The sequence below is a fragment of the Macaca nemestrina genome, chromosome 16 (assembly GCF_043159975.1).
Source record: "Macaca nemestrina isolate mMacNem1 chromosome 16, mMacNem.hap1, whole genome shotgun sequence".
NCBI classification, from domain to species: Eukaryota; Metazoa; Chordata; class Mammalia; order Primates; family Cercopithecidae; genus Macaca; species Macaca nemestrina.
In genome coordinates, this window is record NC_092140.1 from 69099968 (window position 1) to 69121036 (window position 21069).

A 21069-nucleotide genomic window follows, 5' to 3' on the forward strand; every position below is an offset into this window, starting at 1 on the left:
TATGGAATAACACTGAGTGACACAGTTATAGCTTCATGGTTTCTAAATATCACCTACAATGCCATGGCCATTGAGTCATGTTTTTACTTGTCTACAGTCCATCTTTTTTACGTGTCTTATAACAACTATTACAAATTTTTACTCTGTACAATATCTTCACTCAACTTGGTCCAGAGCAAATTAACAAAACATATTCAATGCTCAACCTTTTAACTTTCCGTAGTGCTCTGAGACCAAACTTATGTACATCTGAATTCTTTTTTACATTCCTCTTGCCTTGACCTCCCTCTTCTACTATTTTTTCTTTTGATTCACTTCACTTCCAGAATCTCTGAAAATAGTAACAAAAAAATTCCATTTCCTCAAATTAATTCACAGATCTACTGCCTTTGACTTCTACTCCAAAATTGCTGCTGAAGTAACTGATGCAAAAGCCTGTTTTAAGTTTTCATTTAATCTGACCTATTGTTAGCATTTGACATTGCTACTCACCCACTGTATTTATGACTTTCCTCTTTCCACCTCGTGAGTCTACTCTTTCATATTCTCTCATTAATATAACTACTCTTCTTAGGATTCCCAACAAATTTCTCTCATTCTTCACGGTTTATAAATTTTTGTTGCTCTCTGTTCATTCATTGGTCAATTTCTTGCACCAGATGTTTTTCCTGTATGGCTTCATCTTTGGAATAATCAATTCTTATGATTTGCAGGCAATGATGATAGCCATATCTAAACTCTTTCTCTGTTCTGGGATACTTTACCTTTTGTGTATCTCATAGACAACATAAAATTGAGTTCTTTCAGTCTAAATTAATTACTTCTTAGCCTACTTCTAAATTTTGCTTCTTCTTCTGTACTTGCTGTCTTGCTCAGTGATATCATCATTTACTTAGTTTTACAAATAAATATTAGAGTAAACCTCAGCTGCTGTCTTTCCCTCCCACTACTCGTTATACAATCAAATCCATCAATATGTTCTATTATTTTATCAATTAAATAGATTTTGGAATATAGCTTAAATTTATCATCTAGGTATTGACTTCAATTATTATTATTTATTTTTATTTTTTCGCAGACGGGGTTTCACTCTATTGCCCAGGCTGGAGTACAGTGGTGTGATCTTGGCTTACTGTGGCTTTAACCTCCTGGGCTCAAGCAGTTCTCCCATTTCAGCTTCTCTGGTAGCTGAAACTATAGGCACATGCCACCACACCTAGCTATGTTTTTATCTTTATTTTTATTTTTTTGTAGAGATAAGGTCTCACTATGTTGTCCCAGCTGGTTTCAAATTCCTGGACTCAAGTGATCCACCCACCTTGTCCTCCTAAAGTGCTGGGATTATCGTATTACAGAGAAGAGCCACCACATCCAGCTCCAATCCAGATTTTAGAACATGAAGTTAAGAAAAAAAAAAAAAAGAAAGAAAAGAAACATAATCATTGAGGAAAATACCATGGTGTATTTGTATTTGCCTTTTAAAGAGTAAACACAAGGTTAAATAAAAGTGTTTAATCACACAGCCACTCAATTTTATGATCCTGCTTTAAATCGTAAAGCCATGTAGTCCAAAAAAAAAAAAATGCTAAAACTCAATTCATTCATGTCTTTTTTTCATTACTTTTATTGTTTGTTTTTTTTTTTCAGTTCAGATTTTCATGATGATGCATCAAATCTCTTAACTGTTCTTTCTGTCTTAGAAATGTTTCCTCTCTACTGTTATTGTCCTGCTTTTTGTTTTTTTTTTACTTTATTTAGGTTTAGTTTTCTAAAAGACAATTTTTAGATATGCTTTTTGAAGCAGAATTGCATATCAACTTCACTATATTGAAACTATTCACACGTGCAAAGAAAATTGACCTTTTAGACATGATGTGCTGGTAATTCAGTATTATAAGCCACTTTACCAAAACTAGTTTTTAGTTGACTTTTGAAAATTTAGTTTTTGTAATAATTTAGAGAGTCTATTTTCCATGTTTGTTAAATAGGTTTATTGTAAGGAAAAATTATCTGTCTCTTAAATTTTAGTTCTTTATATTTGTCCACCTTCCCTACATTCTTCCCATAGAGGTGTTTCATATTATGGAGGTAGGTATGGTTTATCTGACCCAGTGGCCTCTGCTGTGGTGACTGTATAATTCTTCGTGTGCGTGCGTGTGTGTGTGTGTGTGTGTGTGTGTTGTGACAGAGTCTCACTCTGTTGCCCAGGCTGGAGTGCAGTGTCATGATCTCGGCTCACTGCAACCTCTGCCTCCTGGGTTCAAGCAGTTCTCCTGCCTCAGCCTCCTGAGTAGGTGGGATTACAGGTGCATGCCACCACACTCGGCTGATTTTTGTATTTTTAGTAGAGATGAGGTTTCACCATGTTGGTCAGGCTGATCTCGAACTCCTGACCTTGTGATCCACCCGCCTCGGCCTCCCAAAGTGCTAGGATTACAGGTGTGAACCACCACGCCTGGCAACTGTATAACTCTTACCTGGCATCTTCCCACGTGTCCAGTGGTGCTCTACCTTAGCTGACACATGCACAGGTCTCAGAGTTTCTGCCATGTGCTCCACTTGAATCATGTATTGTCTGCTTGCATGGCAGCCTTAATTTTTCTCTTCTATTTAATTTTTAATTTTTGTGGGTATATAGTACATGTATATATTTATGGGACATATGCGGTATTTTTGTACAGGCATGCAATGTGAAAGAAGCACATTATGAAGAATGGGGTATCTGTCGCCTCAAGCATTTATCCACTGAGTTGCAAACAATCCAATTACACTCTAAGTTATTTTAATATCTACAGTTATTATTTACTATAGTCACCCTGTTGCGCTATCAAATAGAAGATCTTATTCATTCTTTCTAACTATGATTTTGTACCTATTAACTATCTCCATCTCCCCTACACCCCAACTGCCCTTCCCAGCCTCTGGTAACCATCCTTCTACTCTCTACATCCATAAGTTCAATTGTGTTGATTTTTAGATCCCACAAATAAGTGAGAACATGCAATGTTTGTCTTTCTGTGTCTGGCATATTTTCACTTAACCTAATGATCTACATTTCCATCCATGTTGTTGTAAATGACTGGATCTCATTTTTTTTGTGTGGCTGAACAGCACTTGATTATGTATTAGTACCACATTTTGTTTATCCATACATCTGTTGATGGGCAGTTAGGCTGCTTCTAAACCTTAGTTATTATAAACAGTGCCACAACAAATAGGAGGTGCAGATATCTCTTCGACATACTGATGTCCTTTCTTTGGGGTGTGTACCCCGCATTGGGATTGCTGGATACTATGGTAGCTCAGTTTTTAGAGGAATTTTCAAACTATTCTTCATAGTGGTTGTACTAACTTACATTTCTACCAACAGTGTACAAGGGTTTCATTTTCTCCACATGCTGCCAGTGTTTATTATTGCCTATCTTTTGGATATAAGCCATTTTAACTGGGATGAGATGATATCTTATATTTTTGATTTGCATTTTCTCTCATGATCAATGACATTGAGTATCTATTCATTTCTATGCCATTTGTATGCCTTCTTTTGAGAAATGTCTATTCAAATATTTTGTCCATCTTTTGATCAGATTATTAGATTTTTTTCCTATGGAGTTGTTTGAGCTCCTTATACATTCTGGTAGTTAATCTCTTGTCAGATGGGCAGTTTGCAAATATTTTCTCCTATTCTGTGGGCTATCACTTCACTTTTTTGATTGTATCCTTTACTGTGCAGAAACTTTTTAACTTGATGAGATGCCATTTGTGCATTTTGCCTTCATTGCCTGTGCTTGTGGGGTATTGCTCAAGAAATTTTTGCCCAGACAGTTGTGGAGAGTTTCATTTTGGTAGTTTTATTTTGGTAGTTTCATGGTTTGAGGTCTTAGATGTAAGTCTTTAATCTACTTTGATTTGATTTTTTTTTTTGTATATGGCAAAAGATGGGGCTCTAGTTTCGTTGTTCTGCATGTGGGTCTCCAGTTTTCTTAGCACCATTTATTGAAGAGGCTATCTTTTCCCCAGTGTGTGTTCTTGATACTTTCATTGAAAATGAATTCATAGTAGGTGTGTGGATTTGTTTCTGGGTTTTCTATTCTGTTGCATTGATCTATGTGTCTGTTTTTATGCCAGTACCATGTTCTTTTGGTTACTACAGCTCCATAGTATAATTTGAAGTCAGGTAGTATGATTCCTCTCATTTTGCTCATTTTGCTTAGGATAGCTTTGGCTATTCTCTGTCTTTTGTGGTTTCATATAAATTATATAATATTTTTATTTATGTGAAGAATGTCATTGGTATTTTAAAAGGGATTGCATTGAATCTGAAGATTGTTTTGGGTAGTATGAATATTTTAACAATGCTGATTCTTCCAATCCCTGAACATGGAATATTTTTTCATGTTTTTGGTGTCCTCTTCAATTCCTTTCATCAGTGTCTTACAGTTTTCATTATAGAGATCATTCACTTTTTGGGTTAATTCCTAGGTATTTTATGTGTGACTATTGTGAATGGGACTATTTTTTATTTCTTTTTGTACATCGTTCAGTGGTGGCATATAGAAATGCTACTGATTTTTGTATGTTGATGTTACAGGCTACAGCTTTGCTGAATTTGTTCATCAATTCTAATAGTTTCTTGTGGAGTCTTTATGTTTTTCAAAATAGAGGATAATGTCATCTGGAAATAAGGATATTTTGACCTATTCCTTTCCAAGTTGGACACTCTTTATATCTTCCTCTTGTCTGATTGCTCTAGCTAGGATTTCCAGCACTATGTTGAATAACAGTGGTGACTGTGGGCATTCTTGTCTGTTCCAGCTTATAGAGGAAAGGCTTTCAGTTTTCCCTCATTTTAGTGTAATACTAGCTGTGTGAGTCTGTCATATACAGCTTTTATTATGTTGAGATATGTTTCTGCTATCACCAATATTTTTGGTTTTTGTCATGAAGGGTTGTTGAGTTTTATCAAATGCTTTTTTAGCATCAATTGACGTGATCGTATGTTTTTTACCCTTCATTCTGTTGATATGATATAACATATTGATTGATTTGTGTATGCTGAACCATGCTCATATCACAGGGATAAATCCCACTTAGCCATGACGAATGATCTTTCTAACATATAGTTTAATTCAGTTTGATAATATTTCATTGAGGATTTTTGCATTAATATTAATCAGAGATATTGGCATGTTGTTTTCTTTTTATGATGTGTCTTTGTCTGGTTTTGGTATCACAGTAATACTGGTCTTATAGAATGAGTGTGGAAGTATTTCCTCCTCCTCTATTTTTTGGAATAGTTTGAGTGGGATTGGTATTGGTTTTTCTTTAAATGTTTGGTAGAATTTAGCAGTGAAGCCATTAGGACCAAAGCTTTTATTTACTGGGAGACTTTACATTACAGCTTCAACCTTATTACTTGTTTTGGGTGGGTTCAGGTTTTGGATTTCTTCCTGTTTTAAACTTGGTAAGTTGTATGTATCTAGAAATTTGTCCATTTCTTCTAGACTTTTTACTTATTGGTACTATAGTTGCTCATAGCAGTCACTAATGATTCTTGGAATTTCTGCAGTGTCAGTTGTAATGTCTCCTTTTTATTTCTGATTTTATTTACTTGTATTTTCTCTCTTTTTTCTTAGATTAGCTAAAGATTTCTCAGTTTTGTTAAAATTTTCAAAAAAAACAATTTTTTATTGATTTTTAGTGTTTTTTTAATTTCAATTTTGTTTATATCTTCTCTGAACTTTATTATTTCTTTTCTTCTACTAATTTTGGGTTTGGTTTGCTTTTGTAGTTCTTAAGATGCATTGTTAGATTGTTTATTTGAAATTTTTCCCCTTTTTTGATGCAGGCACTTATAGCTATAAACTTCCCTCTTAGTATTGCTTTTCTTGTATCTCATAGACTTTGATAGGTTGTATTTCTATTTTAATTTGTTTTGGGGAATTTTTCAATTTTTTTCTTAATTTCCTTATTGACCTATTGTTCATTAAGAAGCATATTGTTTAATTTCCATGTAATTGTATAGTTATCAAAATTCTTCATGTTATTAATTTCTAGTTTTATTCCATTGTGGTCAGAGCGGATTCTTGATATTATTCATTTGAATGTTTTATGTTTTCTGGCCTAATACATGATCTGCCCTTGAGAATGATACATGTGCTGAGGAAAAGAATGTGTATTTTTCAGCTCTTGGATGAAATGATCTGTAAATATCTATTAGATACATTTAATCTACAGTGCAGATTAAGTCAGACGTTTCTTTATTGATTTTGTGTCTGGAAAATCCATCCAATGCTGAAAGTTGGGTGTTGAAGTTTTCAGATATTATTATATTGGGGCCTATTTGTATTTTTAACTATGATAATACTTTCTTGATATGTCTTGTTGCTCCAGTGTTGGGTGCATATATATTGAAAATTGTTATATCATTTGCTGAATTGACCCCTTATAATTATATAGTGACCTTCTTTGTCTCTTCTTATAGTTTTTGTTTTGAAATCTAATTTGTCTGATATAAGTATAGTGACTTCTGTTCTTTTTTGTTTTCCATTGGAATGGAATCTCTTTTTCCATCCCTGTATTTCAGTCTATGTGTGTTTTTATAGGTAAAGTGTGTTTCTTGTGGACAACAGATGAATGGTCTTGTTTTTTCATCCATTTAACCAGTCTATGTCTTTTGATTAGAGAGTTTAGTCTATTTACATTCAATGTTATCATTGATCATTGATAAGTAAGGACGTACTCCTTCCATTTTGTTATCTGTTTTCTGGTTGTTTTGTGGTCTTCTCTTCCTTCTTTATTTCATTCATGTCTTCCACTAGTGAAGATGATTTTTCTCTGCTTCTTGTTTCTCAGTTTTCTCTATGGAGCACCAGAAGGTTCCACACTGCCAGAAGGTTCTATCCACTGCACCTGAGAACAGAGGCAATCGGCGAGTGCAAACAGGACTCTGACTATCCCTGATGTATGTAGCACTGTACTGTGATGGGGCCGGTTTCTGGTGTGGAGTAGGGGAATAACATAGAAAGTGATCTCCACCTAGAGTCCTGATATTAGTGGTACACAGTAACTCCTGCGTTTAGCACACTCCTCCCTTATGTGATACTGGATCCTAAAGAGGTATGATGAACACATCCAGAGCACCTAACTCTTTTGCTGTTCTCTCTACTATTCTTTATCTACACCCCTACCCCCACCACCATGGCACTTCATGGCAGAAACTCTCCATTATTCTTGATGCAATCCTCCAGTACAGGAAGGACTAGCTTTTCTATTTTCTACTTCTTGTGTGATCAAATTCTCTCTTTTCCCCGAATTTATTACACATTTTTCTAGTTTAAGTCTTGGTTTGATAAAAAGAATAATGAAATTTAGCTTATACACTTTTCTTAAGTTTTATTTTATTTTGTTTTGTTTTTTGAGGCAGGAACTCTGCAGCCCAGGCTGGAATGCAGTGGTGTCATCACGGCTCACTGTGGCTTCAGTTTCCAAGGCTGAAGTGATCCTCCTGCTTCAGCCTCCCAAGTAGCTCTGACTACAGGAAAGTGCCACCACACTTGGCTAATTTTTTGTAGAGATAGAGGTCTCACTATGTTGCCTAGGCTAGCCTCAAACTTCTAGACTCAAGCGCAGGAAAGTGCCACCACGCTTGGCTAATTTTTTGTAGAGATGGAGGTCTCACTATGTTGCCTAGGCTAGTCTCAAATTCTGGGATCAAGCGACTCTCCTGCTTCAGCCCCCCAAAATGCAGGGATTACAGGTATGAGACACTGTATCTGACTTTATTTGCTTTTTTATTGGACAAGATAATCACTGTCTCGTCCTTGAAATAAAAATAATTTACTGCTTGACTTTGAAGGTGAAAATGAAAAGTGAAAGTCTGCAAAAGGACAAATTAAAACATGAAATTAATATTTTCAACTTATTTTTCTTATAACAGTTTCTGAATAAAAGTTGACCATTCTTTTGTATCCACTTGCTAAAGCAGAGCTTGGAAAACTATAGCTGTTTTTGTAAATAGCATTTTATAGTAACATAGCCACATTCCTTTGTTGACGTACTGTCTATGAGTAGTTTACACTTCAATGGTAAGTAGCTGTGACTGAGAGCTACGTTCTACAAAACTTAAGGTGCTTAATATTTTACCCTTCACAGGAAAAGCTTGCTGGTACCTGATACCATGCTAGAGGCTAAAATTTGAAGTATTTTATAGCTTAACTCCAGACTTTTAATCCAGAGCCATCTGTTGTCCAATTCCTACTAATTCTTTTTATAAGTATAAATAAGAGTTTTCTTTTTTATTCCACAGGATGCTTCTTTATACCATCATAATAGTTAATTTTATTTCTCTTTTTGCTGAAAACATCCTTAAGTCTCTTACCTGCTTATACTTTGCAGTCTATTCATATATCGTTAACCTCTGTGAAATCTTCTCAGAGACCTCCAGGTCTGGTGAGTTGTTCATTCTTCTATGCTTTCTTTTAACCTCAGGACATCATTGAAGATTTATTTTAATATTTCACTATTTCATAATAATGTATCTCTCTATATATACTATGACCCCCTGGAAAATAGAGAGTGGGTCTAACATACCTTACCGATTCCTGGTAGACCTTGATATTTGGAGCAAAAACTAAATTCTATTAAATTAATTAAGTTAGCAATAATGATAAACTTTATATAAATCATTTTTTTATAAAAACAGACATTATATTTATTTGCTCCACACTGTTTTAATAAACAAATTCATTCAACATATATGTATAAAATGTTCAGCATATGTCAGGCTGGAGATCTAATGGAAATTGATTTTTCTTTAAATGTAGGCCCTACCCTTCAATAACATTATTCTATAATATTATTTTTATGTTTTGAACTTTACAGCAAATTATTGTGGAAATTTACAAGTTGTTTCATTTGTATGACTCTGTTCAGTTTATCTGTTTATCTATCTATGAATAATATGTAAAAATTATTGGAGCATATCCTATACAAAAGTTTATTTTCCTATGGTTCTTATATTAATTATGATCAACACTATAATTCACTGTTTAATTTAAGTAAAAATATCTTGACACTTTGAGCTCTCATCTATTCTGCTGCTAACATTTCCTAAAAGCTTTCGGAATTATCTGTATCCATTCAGGTAGTTATGGATATGGAGAATTACCAGGAATATGTAGAATAGATGTTATTCTACATATCCACATTCCTGAATTGTTCTGAAAGTAAAACATATTTTGGATTGAATTGTGTTTTCCCAAAATTCATATATTGAATTCCTTGCCCACCGTGTGACAATATTTGCAGATTAGACCTTTAAAGAGGTAATTAAAATTAAATCAAATCCTAAAGACAGTGCTCTAATTCAATATGACTGAAGTTCTTTTTAGAAGAGGAAGAGATACCGAGGATGCCTGCACACAGAAAAAAAGATATTACGACGGCAGGCTAAGGCTAGAGGCTGCCCCAGAAACCAACACTGCTGGGACTTTACTCTTGGACTTCCAGCCTCCAAAACTGTAAGAAAATAAATTTCTGATGCTTAAGCCACCCAGTCTCTTATGACACTCCTAGTAGGCTAATACAGATCCACAAGTCAAAGATGTTATTGCAAACGTAAGTCCAATTACCTTTCTAGAGGTATATAATTCAGTCTCCGACCCTCATTTATCTATGGTAGAACTTTTTCTGATGATTTAGTATTATTTGCAATAAAATAAATATATTAAATCATATGTTTAAATGAATGCTTTCTATATAAAATGTTTAATTTCACTAATATCTACTTATACCTCAATCTTCACATTAATAGTCATATGTTCTAGGCTTACATATGTAGGGGTGGAAGATTTTTTTCTATCTCATGAAGGTATGGAACAAATGAACAATGGACAGATTAAAGGAAAAAAGGTGTACAAGTTTATTAATGTGCAAGTACACGAGAGCCACGTGAAAGATTAAACTCAGGTCCAGATGGCTGGAGTTTAAAATAGCACCGTGAGCTACAGAAAGAAACAGGGACCTCTGATGGATAGGTAGGGAGGTGGAGATGCTAACATGGGAAAGCGAAGGGACAGAAATGTCATAGAAAATAAAAGTTTTCTTATTATACAGATAAAGGCTCTCAGGTAGCAGACCTTAGAAGAATAGTTGAAAAAAATAAGTGAAAAGTCTACCTGGGCATGGTAACGTGGGCATGGAGACTTTTAGTCTTCTCTCCTGCAACAGGAATTAATCTTGTCTGGTTAATGTAGATCAGGGAGAGGGTCAAAGACGACCCTTATTCTGGAGGAATTTCCCTTAATCAGATAAGAGAATTTTAGAGAATACCACACGGGGTACTTCAGGAATGAAAGAGATTCCAGAGAGGGGAAGGGTCAGAGACACCTTGAAGCTGCTCTTTTAGTTCAAAGTTGCCATACTCTTGGGTATCTTTTTTATGAGCCCCAACAAATACAGTATAGTGTGTACCAACATCATCATCTTCTCACTGGGATGACTTTACAATTCAATGACAATTTATTAATGAGAGAGGGTAAAAAGTCAAAACAGATTACAAAAGAGAGCTTTGTTATACTTTATGTTATCTTATTTATTTCTTCATCTACCTATCTTTTATTTATGTATTTTTATAGAGACAGGGTCCCACTGTGTTGCCTAGGCTAGTCTCAAACTCAGGGACTAAAGTGATCCTCCCTCCTCGGCCTCCCAAAGTGCTGGAATTACAGGAGTCAGCCACTATACCCTGCCATAATTTATGTTTTCTTCTCCAATCACATTGTTTTTTAATAGCTATTAATTAATTAATTAATAGCTATTAAATTAAACCATTAATTAACATTTATGATTTAATTTCTTATTTCCATATGCACGAAGTTGTTTTCTTTTTTTTATTTTACCTTAAATTCTGAAAATTAATTTTATTGTTAAACATAAACATACAGAAAAGTCAGAAAAAATAGCAAACCTGTATTTTAATTTTACAGAATAATTTTAAGAATAATTTTAATTTGAACAATGTGTAACCAGTATCCAGTCAAGAAAAAGAAAACTAGAAGCACAGAGGAAGCCACCTATATGACTCTTTCTGACCACACATCTCAACCTTCTCTCTGAACAATCACGATCCTGATTTTCAGGAAATTTCTTTTTCTATTTTCTTTACAGTTTTACCACCTATGTGTTATTCCAAAACAATACAGGTCCTTTTGTCTTTTCTTTTCTTTTTTTTTCTTTTTCTTTTTTATTTATTTATTTATTTATTTATTTATTTATTTATTTATTATTATTGTACTTTAATTTCTAGGGTACATGTGCATAACGTGCAGGTTTGTTACATATGTATACTTGTGCCATGTTGGTGGGCTGCACCCATCAACTCGTCAGCACCCATCAACTCGTCATTTACATCAGGTATAACTCCCAATGCAATCCCTCACCCCTCACCCCTCCCTATGATAGGCCCCAGTGTGTGATGTTCCCCTTCCTGAGTCCAAGTGATCTCATGGTTCAGTTCCCACCTATGAGTGAGAACATGCGGTGTTTGGTTTTCTGTTCTTGTGATAGTTTGCTAAGAATGATGGTTTCCAGCTGCATCCATGTCCCTACAAAGGACACAAACTCAGCCTTTTTTATGGCTGCATAGTATTCCATGGTGTATATGTGCCACATTTTCTTAATCCAATCTGTCACTGATGGACATTTGGGTTGGTTCCAAGTCTTTGCTATTGTGAACAGTGCTGCAATAAACATACGTGTGCATGTGTCTTTATAGCAGCATAATTTATAATCCTTTGGGTATATACCCAGTAATGGGATGGCTGGGTCATATGGGACATCTAGTTCTAGATCCTTGAGGAATCGCCATACTGTTTTCCATAATGGTTGAACTAGTTTACAATCCCACCAACAGTGTAAAAGTGTTCCTATTTCTCCACATCCTCTCCAGCACCTGTTGTTTCCTGACTTTTTAATGATTGCCATTCTAACTGGTGTGAGATGGTATCTCATTGCGGTTTTGATTTGCATTTCTCTGATGGCCAGTGATGATGAGCATTTTTTCATGTGTCTGTTGGCTGTATGAATGTCTTCTTTTAAGAAATGTCTGTTCATATCCTTTGCCCACTTTTTGATGGGGTTGTTTGTTTTTTTCTTGTAAATTTGTTTGAGTTCTTTGTAGGTTCTGGATATTAGCCCTTTGTCAGATGAGTAGATTGCAAAAATTTTCTCCCATTCTGTAGGTTGCCTGTTCACTCTGATGGTAGTTTCTTTTGCTGTGCAGAAGCTCTTTAGTTTAATGAGATCCCATTTGTCAATTTTGGCTTTTGCTGCCGTTGCTTTTGGTGTTTTAGACATGAAGTCTTACGAAGTTATTTTCTTAAGGTACTTTGTTGATTAATACATGTCTGTCTTTAGTATATTGCAAGGCAAGATTTATCCTTTCCCCAAATCTCATGATTAAACACATTTCCACTTTATTTTGACAAAATATTTAAAACAATTAAGAATTAACTTTGATGAAATGTAAAGCTTAAATTGGTACCATACAAATAGCCAATAGGCATATGAAAAAATGCTCAACATTACCAACCATTAGGAAAATCCAAATCACAATCACAATGAGATATCACCTCACCACAATTAGAATGACTATTATTCAAAAGCCAAAAAATTAACAATTGCTTATAAAGATCCAGACAAAGGGGAACTCTTGTTCTCTGTTGGTGGGCATTAGTACAGCTATTATGTAAAACAGTATGGAGCTTCCTCAAAAAAATAAAAAGTAGAACTGCCATATGATCCAGCAATCCCACTACTGAGCAGTTATCTAATGGAAATAAAATCAGTATGTTGAAGAGATAATTGTGCTTCTAAGATTATTGTAGCATTATACACACAGTAACCAAGATGAGTACCCAACTCAAATGTCCATCAGTGGAAGCATGGATAAAGAAAATGTGATATATATATATAATGGAATACTATTCAGATATTACAAACAATGAAATCCTGTCATTTGAAGCAACACAAATGGAACTGGAGAGCATTATGCTAAGTAAAATAAGCCAGCCACAGAAAGACAAATACCACATATCTGATTCATTTGCAGAATCTAAAATAGTTGATATAGGAGTAGAGTAGTATAGTGGTTACCAGAGGCTGGGGAAGGCAGGGGAAAAGCAAAAGATGGGCAGAGACTGTTCAATGGATACAAAATTACAACTATATAGGAGGAATACATTCTGGTGTGCTATTACAAAGTAGAGTAATGATAGCTAACAATATTCTATATTTTAAAATAACTGGAAAAGATTCTGAATTTTCTCACCACCAAGAAATAAGCGTTTGAGGTGATAGATAAGCTATATATCTTGATTTGATCTTTATGCAAGCTATACACATATGGAAGCATCACTCTTTACCTCATAAGCATGTAGAATTATCATGCATCAATTAAAAATAAAACTTAAAACATTAAATAACTAAATTGGTAGGTCTCATTTTCATATTTTTTTCCTTAGCACATGATTTTTCATAAAATACATAGTAACTTTTTTTAAAAAAAGCCAAGTGAAGAAAACAACAATAAAGACAGTTTGAAAAATTAATCTCCACTGTAATAACATAAACCAAATAATATTGGAAGCACACATTTTACCACTTTAAGCATAGTTTTGTTGTAAATAAATTGAATTTTTGATAATCGGGCCATTGTTTTACAGAAGTGTTTTTGTTTCTTGTTTTTGTTCTCCCTAAATGTAGTTATTGAGTGTCTATCTGCCAACATTGTACCCAGTATGGGAGATTTAAAGATAAAATGATAGCCTAGAGAGATGCACTAAATAGAGTTGTAAACATTGATAGAGTAATAGACACCCAGATCACGATAGTCTCCTCAGAAACATGTGGACTTGCTAATATGCTTTAATGAGCTATTGAGTTTTAGCACTACAAAGCACTAGGAGTTTCAAATCTTCCTTATGGCTGTGTTATATAAATCTACCACTGATCTTTTTATAAACCCCACTTAATGTTAATTACTAGAACTGGGTCACCGACAAGTGAAATATTAAATTATACTCTGATGACAACTCACTGCAAAGTAATTCTGGTACTCTTAACTTTAATTTTTAGAATATAAGTAGTATTCTAAAAGAATATAAGTAGTATTCTAAAAGATAGTACTTTGTAAGGATCAAAGTATGAATGTTATTATCCCTGTATGTCAGTAAGGTAGTATACTTATAAAAGTATACTTATAAAAGTATACTACCTTACTGACATACAGGGATAATAACATTCATTAAAATTTATTCAATGCTTGCTATGTGGGTTATATACCATAACTCATTAAATTCTCAACCCTATGAGGAATGCAAAAAATTTAATCCTGTTTAATGGACATTAGTTTGCCTGATTATCTTTAGCTGGTAAGTAACAGAACAGGGACTTTGGCCAGGCCCCTGCTACTGATACCTTTTCTACAAATAGCAATAGTTTCTGTATTATAACCAGGAGCACCTATAGCATACATTTTGTAAAACAAGCTAATTTAGTAGTTTTCACTGGCATACTAAGTACTAGTGTTGCAAAGATAAATAAGATGTAACCTCTAATTGAAAAAGAGCTACATTGTAATTGGAGAGATAAGATACACAATTTTGTTTCATATAAAAAATGCATTGGTGGCTTTAAGAATATACTGGGCAAATCCACCTGGGTGATGATGGTGAAGGTTGTTAGGTAAATTTTAAGAAGGAAAAAATTATGAACTGAATTTAAAAATATTTGTAAATGACCCTTGCAACAAGGCTTGTATATATAAAGTATAGACATCCATGAATGAACAGGAATATGAGCCATTTTAAACACTAAATTGCAGAAACAGTAGTTAAACCTTCACTAAGTAAAAGTTTTTAATATTAGCAACAACTGAACAAAGCAGATTGTGTACTAGCAGGCAGAAGGACAGGGATATATAATAGATATCGGACATCAGACCATACAAATATTAAGGGTCAGCCAAAACGAACTGAGGTTTGCAATCCTGCATAAAAAGAAGCCAAGCTACTAATTTGATGAAAAATAGCCTACTTAACTTTGGCCTTGCTCATTTATGCTTGGGTCCAATGACTCTGCTAGTCATGTAGAGTATGATTGAGGAAACAAGCATAACACTTGTTTTGTGTTACCTTTCCATGTTTCAAAAATTACATTTTAACACATTTAAAATTCTACATTTTACATTTTATTTTCTTGTGTGCAACAACACATGTTTATAAAAATGTGTAAGATTATTCTACAGTTGGGGCATATAAATGAGCAAATCCAAGTATTTGACCGTAAACAACGTTGGGGGTGAAAGCATGCTTAGCACAAGACACAGATTTACACACAATAGCTACGAATGGCTGTATGACTTCAAATCAAGAATTTTGGCATGTATATGAAATATGAAGTAAGAATTTTTATTGCTCTACCAATTTCATCTTCATAGTATCACTACACCATTTTTTAATCCATCAAAGGAATTTTTTTTTTATTTTATTTATTTTATTTATTTATTTATTTATTATTATTATACTTTAAGTTCTAGGGTACATGTGCACACGTGCAGGTTTGTTACATATGTATACTTGTGCCATGTTGGTGGGCTGCACCCATCAACTCGTCAGCACCCATCAACTCGTCATTTACATCAGGTATAACTCCCAATGCAATCCCTCACCCCTCACCCCTCCCCATGATAGGCCCCAGTGTGTGATGTTCCCCTTCCTGAGTCCAAGTGATCTCATGGTTCAGTTCCCACCTATGAGTGAGAACATGCGGTGTTTGGTTTTCTGTTCTTGTGATAGTTTGCTAAGAATGATGGTTTCCAGCTGCATCCATGTCCCTACAAAGGACACAAACTCAGCCTTGTTTATGGCTGCATAGTATTCCATGGTGTATATGTGCCACATTTTCTTAATCCAATCTGTCACTGATGGACATTTGGGTTGGTTCCAAGTCTTTGCTATTGTGAATAGTGCTGCAATAAACATACGTGTGCATGTGTCTTTATAGCAGCATAATTTATAATCCTTTGGGTATATACCCAGTAATGGGATGGCTGGGTCATATGGGACATCTAGTTCTAGATCCTTGAGGAATCGCCATACTGTTTTCCATAATGGTTGAACTAGTTTACAATCCCACCAACAGTGTAAAAGTGTTCCTATTTCTCCACATCCTCTCCAGCACCTGTTGTTTCCTGACTTTTTAATGATCGCCATTCTAACTGGTGTGAGATGGTATCTCATTGTGGTTTTGATTTGCATTTCTCTGATGGCCAGTGATGATGAGCATTTTTTCATGTGTCTGTTGGCTGTATGAATGTCTTCTTTTAAGAAATGTCTGTTCATATCCTTTGCCCACTTTTTGATGGGGTTGTTTGTTTTTTTCTTGTAAATTTGTTTGAGTTCTTTGTAGGTTCTGGATATTAGCCCTTTGTCAGATGAGTAGATTGCAAAAATTTTCTCCCATTCTGTAGGTTGCCTGTTCACTCTGGTGGTAGTTTCTTTTGCTGTGCAGAAGCTCTTTAGTTTAATGAGATCCCATTGTTCAATTTTGGCTTTTGCTGCTGTTGCTTTTGGTGTTTTAGACATGAAGTCTTTGCCCATGCCTATGTCCTGAATGGTACTACCTAGGTTTTCCTCTAGGATTTTCATGGTATTAGGTCTAACATTTAAGTCTCTAATCCATCTTGAATTAATTTTCGTATAAGGAGTAAGGAAAGGATCCAGTTTCAGCTTTCTACTTATGGCTAGCCAATTTTCCCAGCACCATTTATTAAATAGGGAATCCTTTCCCCATTTCTTGTTTCTCTCAGGTTTGTCAAAGATCAGATGGCTGTAGATGTGTGGTATTATTTCTGAGGACTCTGTTCTGTTCCATTGGTCTATATCTCTGTTTTGGTACCAGTACCATGCTGTTTTGGTTACTGTAGCCTTGTAGTATAGTTTGAAGTCAGGTAGCATGATGCCTCCAGCTTTGTTCTTTTGACTTAGGATTGTCTTGGAGATGCGGGCTCTTTTTTGGTTCCATATGAACTTTAAAGCAGTTTTTTCCAATTCTGTGAAGAAACTCATTGGTAGCTTGATGGGGATGGCATTGAATCTATTTGCAGATGACATGATTGTATATTTAGAAAACCCCATTGTCTCAGCCCAAAATCTCCTTAAGCTGATAAGCAACTTCAGCAAAGTCTCAGGATACAAAATTAATGTGCAAAAATCACAAGCATTCTTATACACCAGTAACAGACAAACACAGAGCCAAATCATGAATGAACTTCCATTCACAATTGCTTCAAAGAGAATAAAATACCTAGGAATCCAACTTACAAGGGATGTAAAGGACCTCTTCAAGGAGAACTACAAACCACTGCTCAGTGAAATAAAAGAGGACACAAACAAATGGAAGAACATACCATGCTCATGGATAGGAAGAATCAATATCGTGAAAATGGCCATACTGCCCAAGGTAATTTATAGATTCAATGCCATCAAAAGAAATTTATATGTGTCCCAAATTACGTTGAGTTCTGTAAAAGATTTAAAGCGTTCATGGAAGGAATTTTGTCCTGAAAAGGCTTTTCTTTTTCTTAGAATGATAATAATTACTGAAATAAAGAAGTATATTTATATCTCCCAGTCAGTAACTTAAAATCAGAAAAAAGAATTTTAAGAGCAACCAAAGAACAGAAGGATTCTCCTACCCTGCTGCTGGTCATGAAAATTACCCTGCTAAGCTTGCATATTACCCTCTTCAGTCAAGAATAAGTAGACACACAACTGTTCTCTCCAATAATAATACACAAACTAGATAACCAAATAAGACAATGTGATAGCATACAAAGGGCATGCTATGGAAAAATACAAAGGAAAGAAACATAGTAGAAATCTCCTGCCTTTTATTACCAATAAAATTTCTCTCCCCCAACTGCCCACCAGAACACGTTTTTAAAAAAAATATATGTAATAGAAAAATTGGTAAAATATAGTAAATTGCTAATTGACCAGCTGAGAAGAAAACCAAAAAAAATAGATCAGTAACTACAGAAACAAAATATAGTATTAGAATTAAAGTCAACATGAATGATACAGATGACTAAATCAGTATTGTATAGAGAAAATATGAGGCTATTGGTTTTGCTGGAGAAAAGAAAATACAGAGAATTGAGCATGAACGGCATTTAAAATACAGAATGGAGACTGGGTGTGGTGGCTCACATCTGTAATCCCAGCACTTTGGGAGGCCAAGGCCGAGGCCGAGGCCAGCGGATCGTTTGAGGTCAGGAGTTTGAGACCAGCCTGGCCAATATGGCGAAACTCCGTCTCTACCAAAAATACAAAAATTAGCCAGTCATGATGGCGCGGGCCTGTAGTCCCAGCTACTCAGGAGGCTGAGGCACAAGAATCAATTGAACCCAGGAGGCGTAGGTGGCAGTGAGTGGAGATCACGTCGTTACACTCTAGCCTGGGCAACAGAGTGACACCCTGTTTCCAAAAAAAACACATAATGGAAAACTAAAAATAGTCTGCATTAAGATGTTTCATAAGCCTATTAAAGATAACTAAGTGAAAATAAATCGTCAGGTAGAAATACATTGAATTAAGAATATTTCTCCAAATATTAAATATTACATAAAAGTATACCAAGCTAAAGAGCTTTGAAGTGGAAAAGTGTAACTGGACGAATAAATATTAGGCAACTTGCTCTTTTTGGAGGGGCTGTGGTGGTGATGGGGTCGCAAAGGAATTTTGAAACATAAATGAATCCAACAAAGATGTTGTAACATGCTTACCTTTATAACAAAACACTCAAAGACTCAATTGGCGAACAGAAAGGACTAAAATTAAGCAGGAAGAGAGAAGAGATAATGGTTTAAAACGAACTGCATAAATCAAAATAGCAACAAGGAAATAACAGAGATAAAAGAAAAAATTATTACATAGTAGAATTAAAAATACATAGAAAATTATTTTTAAAAATTATTATAAAAACTTTTAAAATCCTAGTCAATTGGAAGGAAAGAAAGAAAGCAGATACATAAATTTAAAACAAATATTTTATAGAAAAACCGTCAAACTATTTACTATGTATATTTTCAGATAGCATTTGAAAAATCAGAACCAAATGGGAGATTTGTAGCAAAACATAGATGATCAGTAGGTTTTATTTAAAAAATGAGAATAAAACAAGGTGAATACACTTGAATAAAATAGAAAAATGTCAAATAATTATCTCTCCTAGAGATAATTTTTTATCTCTAGTCGGATGTTTTTAAAAGTCAGTTTTCGGGGCCGGGCATGGTGGCTCATGCCTGTAATCCCAGCACTTTGGGAGGCCGAGGCGGGGGGATCACAAGGTCAGGAGATCGAGACCATCCTGGCTAATACGGTGAAACCCCGTCTCTACTAAAAATACAAAAACTTAGCCGGGCGTGGTGGCGGGCTCCTGTAGTCCCAGCTACTTGGGAGGCTGAGTCAGGAGAATGGCATGAACCCGGGAGGCGGAGCTTGCAGTGAGCTGAGATTGCGCCACTGCATTCCAGCCTGGGCGACAGAGGGAGACTCTGTCTCAAAAAAAAAAAAAAAAAGAAAAGGAAAAGTCAATTTTCTAAAATTTACCAAGAATAACTATTTTTAAAACATACTATTAAAGTTTTTCAACACATAGACTAGGATACAAAATTTCTAAATTCATGTTATGAAGCTGGTAAACTTCTACCAAAATTTGACAAAAGTAGCACAAAAAAGAATCTCATGTTTGGAAATTAAAGAAATATCTTAGTTTAAAAAATATTTTTAAAATACTAGCAAAACAAATCCAACAATACGTAATAAAGTAAATTTTGGTATGGGAATTCTCATAAAAGATTATGTGATCTGGCCGGGAGCCGTGGCTCACGCCTGTAATCCCAGCACTTTGGGAGACCGAGGTGGGTGGATCAAAAGGTCAAGAGATCGAGACCATCCTGGTCAACATGTTGAAACCCCTTCTCTACTAAAAACACAAAAAATTAGCTGGGAGTGGTGGTGGGTGCCTGTAGTCCCAGCTACTCAGGAGTCTGGGTGAGGCAGGAGGATCCCTTGAACCCGGGAGTCCAAGGTTGCAGTGAGCAGAGATCGTGCCACTGAACTCCAGCTTGGTGACACAGTGAGACTCTTGTCTCAAAAAAAGAAAGATAAATCTGTTAATGTTTCAATATATTAATATAATTTGTTTCATCACTGGTCAAAGGGAAAAATATATAATTATTTAATAGATTATAAAAGTTTGATGAAATTAAATATATGACATTAATAAAGGTTGTTAATAAAATGGGAAAATAAAGCTTATCTTTCATAGATCATATGTGTTGGCATTCCCATTTAATCTTAAGAAATATGACTGCTATTGCATTATTCTTGAATTTTCATCCAATGTAATAAGTGAAGAAATAAAATAATACAATTATTATCAAAAGCTACAGCCCAATGTCCCTTATTTCAAAAAGATGTTCTGTATAGAAAGGGTAAGAACAGTGACTCACACACCCTCAAAAATAATAATAGATATGTTACTAGTATATTTTTATAATAACTATTAAAAAACAATTACTTTCCTACGTTTCACAAAAATGTACAAGATAGAATAATAGAACAGGATCCCTTTCTTCACAATTGACTAAAAATGTAGATTTAAAAATATTATTTATCCAGAAGTCTAAATCCCAACAGGATTCAAGCACTGAAAATATTTTCCATGTTTGTTTTTTCCCAAAGCTTATTCTTTATAATGTTATCTATTTGTAATAATTTTAAAAATGTGTTTTTAAAATGCTCAGTGAGTGACATAGATGTAATCTGCTCTGTGCAGAAGAGCACGTGATCAGATCTTTCAGCTCAATTCACATGATAATGACATGGGTGGTGTGGATTATAATTAATAGATTGCAAATGGCTCTATAAACAGCTTCTTCATGTTGCTAAAAAATGTCAACCATTTCCTAGAACATAGGTCTTAAATTTCCAACCAGACAAG

The 21069-nt window shown here is 34.8% G+C and overlaps 1 long non-coding RNA gene across 1 annotated transcript in view; it reads left to right on the top strand.

Moving 5' to 3' along the window:
* Positions 1–21069, top strand: part of LOC105485587 (uncharacterized) — a 165042-nt gene that overhangs the window by 137140 nt on the left and 6833 nt on the right. Inside the window, exons 4-5 of the long non-coding RNA XR_011614759.1 lie at positions 6856–6964; positions 9383–9521. This is a non-coding gene — a long non-coding RNA (uncharacterized lncRNA). The remainder of the gene's footprint in view (positions 1–6855; positions 6965–9382; positions 9522–21069) is intronic.